General features: G+C 39.2%; 1 long non-coding RNA gene across 1 annotated transcript; it reads left to right on the top strand.

Annotated features, from left to right (window-relative positions):
* The first annotated feature begins 3130 nt into the window (after positions 1-3130).
* LOC143100026 (uncharacterized) lies at positions 3131-4274 on the top strand. Its single transcript, XR_012981799.1, has 3 exons — positions 3131-3199; positions 3900-3978; positions 4113-4274. It is a non-coding gene; the product is annotated as an uncharacterized LOC143100026 (long non-coding RNA).
* The last annotated feature ends 384 nt before the right edge of the window (positions 4275-4658 follow it).

Raw genomic sequence — 4658 nt, 5'->3', positions numbered from 1 at the left:
TGCTTCTGCCTTGTAACCGAAGGGTTGCCGGTTCGAACCCCGTCCAGTAGGAACGGCCGAAGTGCCCTTGAGCAAGACACCTAACCCCTCACTGCTCCCCGAGCGCTGCTGTAGCAGGCAGCTCATTGGGTCGGGATTAGTGTGTGCTTCACCTCACTGTTATGTGTGTTCACTGTGTGCTGTGTGTGTGTTTCACTAATTCACGGATTGGGATAAATGCAGAGACCAAATTTCCCTCACGGGATCAAAAGAGTATATACGTATATACTTGTTCGTAAAAATCTTCATTTTGGATGTCCACAGATCCAAGTAAACCAGCATTCTCTTTAGAAGGTTTTAAAAAAATATCTGTGTGGGCTAAACACTGTTTATGTGTGGACGAAAGACCCAAACATAAAATATCTGGTTATGTGTGTACAGGGCCTAAGTTGTGCTAAATTTGAAATAACTCCCTCAAGGTGTTTCCAGGATATTGTGTTCAAGGTGTAAAAATACAGTAGGCCCATGTTGTTTTTTTGAGAGGTCACAGTAACATTGACCACTCACATCTAATCAGTTCATCTTTGAGTGTAAGTGACTGTGTGTGCCGAATTTGAAAGAAAAAAAAAACTTCCTATAGGCATTGCTCACAAGAATGTGAGGTCACAATGACCCTGACCTATGACCTTTGACCATCAAATTAAAATTAATTTGTTATCTGTGAGTGAAAGGCCCTTTCCGAAACTAGCTACACTCTCTCCCTAGCCACTTGCACTCCTAACCAAGTGTTAAAGGAACACGCCAACATTTTGGGAAATTATCTTATTGTCTCTGCCAGAGTTAGATAAGATTATACATACCCTTCTCATCTGTGTGTGTGCAGTACCTCAGTCTGAAGCACCCACTGTTAGCATAGCTTATCATAGTTCATTGAGGTGAGCAGTTCCAACTAGCCTATAGCACCCAAAAGTGATAAAAGAACTACAACATTTTCCCATTTACATGGAGAACTCGATTTAGCTGTAAGGGTGATTCCCACCTGAGTGCACACCGTAACTTAGGGGAGTGGGTAGGGATTGGTTTCAGAAAGGGCCAGTGTGAATGTTTGTATCACATTTGCAATTATGTCAGGGATTTTTAGAGGTTTATTCACCACAATGGGATGTACATAAGGTCACAGTGACCTTGACCTTTGACTATCAAAATCTTACAAGTTATTATTTGAGTCCAAGTGACTGTTTCTAGCCCTGAGATATGTTGGAGATATCACATTTGCAAAAATTAGACCTACGGGTATACTGGTGTATGTCACCCGATGATGTCATTTTGAGCTACCTTAAGGAATATATTACACTCAGGACATTAAATGTAGCATGGATTTGATCAGCAGACATGATTGATGATAATATATCTCCATTTGTCCACCATAAATGACCTAAGCATTATTTTCAACCAATCATTGAAGTAGATATGTATTTGAAATCACTGGCTGGATCACACTATTCAGGCGGTTACCACGAAAAAAATAATAAAAAGGCCGAGCATTTTTCTTTTGATTTATGAAGTCCACAGATGGCCCTTTCATGTGCAGAAAGAATTTTGAAAAAAGGAGGTTGCTCATCGGAGATATTTAGGTCTGAATATTGCTATTTTTTGGGTATTCGCCAAAAAGCATGTGACATAGTGGACATGTGCAGTCCTGGACTGACACCAGTCACACCTTACGCCTTGTAACTCCAGTTTTAAACTAACCTTGGATGGACCTTTGATGGCATAGATTGTTACTTTGCTGTGTTTAAATCTGACAGCAGGAGGGATGTCAACATTTTATGCAATTTTGGGCCTTTTTTTGAGGTTTTTTGCCCTAAAACAAGGAGCCGGTCCTAACTCCCCCTGGGTTGTTTCAAATTTTGTACTATTTTGGCTTTTTGAGTTTTTAGGTGGACCCTTCAAACTGTCCAAGTTTCATCAAAATCGGTGACGTAGCATGTGTCACCCCCGCCTGGTCCTCTCGTGGACACACTCTTAACCCTTAGAACCCTAAGCTGTTTTTAGGGCATTTTCACTACCTTTATTCATAAGGATTTATTCTGGTCATTGTAAGTGCCACACACACATATTATATATTGTTTTTTTCAGCATAGTCTATGCTATCCAGATCTGCCATCATTACATGTATAACTACTAGCATTGATTTTATTTTGATTTTTAAAGAATTAAAATATAAAACGCGTATTATAAAAATTCTTATATTTCGACATGTATATCACCACAGCAAGCTCATAGCTCTACATGCATTTCATGTGTGTATAGGGCAGACTGTCCTGAATCGGGCAATATAATTGCCATGTTGGAGGGATACTCTGGGGCTGAGCAATTTACAGAAATATGTGGTGTGTGATTTAGGGAAATAAATGCCATTTTTTATTTAGTGATGAAAAATGACCTTTTCTGCGCTCCATATCTGTGACACGAACTGATCTGACCTGACTTGACCCGAGGTTGCGTGTTAGCCTGCTTGCCTATGGTGTAATGATTCTCAACTTTTAACTGGATTGCCATGAACAAAGTAAAGGCAAAAAAGGTGTTTCTTTGTTGAACAAATTGGGATGCAATGTGAGCCTTAAATTGGATGCCATGCAGGAATTTACTAGGATCTCAAAACCGGATTATGAACATGCTTTGCCATAGAGAAACACACGATAGCATTGGATTATAAACATGCTTTGCCACAAGAACAGACAAAAACGTGGGGTAAGTCCAGCTATATGAAGTTATTATTTTGCTGTCACTTCGTCTGTTTTATGACCCAGAAGGATGTACTTGGTATCAAATGATAGCTCTGAGCAGGGGCGGTTCTAGGGGCGGGGCCACAGGGGCCCGGGCCCCATCTGAAATCTCATTGGCCCCTGACTGGCCCCTGTACCGTCAATCATCAATAAGTGTCAAACTTGTTGAGAACGACGATCAGAGATGCAATTCCATTCCCAAACAACTGGTGGCAGTAATGCACCTATGAAGCTTGAAACAGTGAACTGTAAAAGAAACAATACATTTGGCTAACCAGAAATGTCTCTGCTAATGTGAAGAAACGATACATTTGGCTCACGGAAGTATCAGCTAACGTGAAGAACCGATATATTTGCCTAACGAAAGTATCAGCTAGAATTCTAACGTGAAGAACCGATGGCAGCGTTTCATCCTCCACAGAAGTTTCTTGGTGAGTCACAAATCTCTATGTTGGTTATCATCATTATGTGAAAGGGACGTTTATTTGTTGCTGTCACAATATGTTAAGTTTGTCAATTAAATTACAAAGCAGCAGCAAGCTTGCAGTGAACTGTTAACGGACTTTGTCAGTGAACTGTAAACATTAAATTAACGTTAGGTTACTTGAGTTGAGGTTTGATTGTTTGTTAGCATGCTGATAGATTTCATGTATGGAAAGGTAATGTAGGCTATGAAGTGTTTGAAATGGTGTTATATGAAATGCAGAGAAATGGACATCCTGTTTGTTTGGGGTCCGAAATTAATTACATTACATGCGCTAGCTAGTGCGCCTTACCAAATGGAAATAACGTTCGATTTTTTTTTTGCTTGAGGAAAAAGTTTGGCAGCTGCTAACATGAACTTGAAAATACATGCCTAATAGCTAACGCTACGTGTTTGTAGTTAATGTGAGCTATCATTTCAAAGTTATTAACCACTATTCTGAGTTTATTTGATTCATGGGCTTCGCATGAATTCTGTCTCAAAGTGTTAGGACAAGGAGAGTTTCATTGAGATAAATTGGTTAAATGTTCTACTCACTCAAGCTTTATATGATTTTAAAAAATAATAACTGGTTTTACAGTTGCCAGACGACATGCTGAATACAAGCATGGATTTTGTGACGACACGCATTTGTGTTTCACCTACAGACTGGGATGGCGCAGGAGCTGGTGACTTCAACCCACAGTCTTCAGAACCACCAGTCACCAAGCATAGCTGCTCCTAATGGTATGATGCTATTTCCTATTGCCACTACAGTGAGCATATGTTGTCATTCATTTAAGAAACGCCAGGTTGACAGTGGGTTATGAAAGTTAATAACAATTAAGTTACTCAAACTTGTTTCATTTTCTTCTCTCCAGACATTTCCCATTCTAGAGCAGATGGTTCTGTGCAACCTCTCCTAAACTGGTATTCCGCAAGATGCAGCACGGAAATAGGAAGAGGCCACTCAATGACTTCTGATACAAAGACTTCAAATGGTAGGAATATTCCATCTTTAGTGTTTTGCTACCCCTTCCGTAATTTTCGCTCTCAAATGACCCATCGTCAGTCTTCAAATCAGAATCAGGCTTTTCTAACTGGAAGCAAGACGGTGGCTTCAAAGACCATTCCAAATAAGACCATTATAAAAAAAGTTGTTGAAAAAATTGTGTAAATATGATGTAGTTGTTGCTCACATGCTGTGTGTTTGTTTTAATGTACGCAAACTGGTAGTGAAAGTGGTTTCTCTTATCAACAAAAGGGGAAACAGTTAAAGTAAAACTTGTTTAATTGAACGAAAAATGTGTGTATGATGATGTATGATTTCTGTTTAAAATATCAATGTATTTCCACTGAAGTGTCTATTATATTTTAGTTTTATACTGTGTTTTCAATGCACATTATAAATAAATGGGAAAATTGTT

Source organism: Alosa pseudoharengus, unplaced genomic scaffold, assembly GCF_046254945.1.
Source record: "Alosa pseudoharengus isolate Yale_2024_CS ecotype anadromous, Long Island Sound unplaced genomic scaffold, YU_APseudo_1.1 YU_APseudo_1.1_scf_3, whole genome shotgun sequence".
NCBI lineage: Eukaryota > Metazoa > Chordata > Actinopteri > Clupeiformes > Clupeidae > Alosa > Alosa pseudoharengus.
This window is presented reverse-complemented; position numbering and strand designations above follow the sequence as displayed.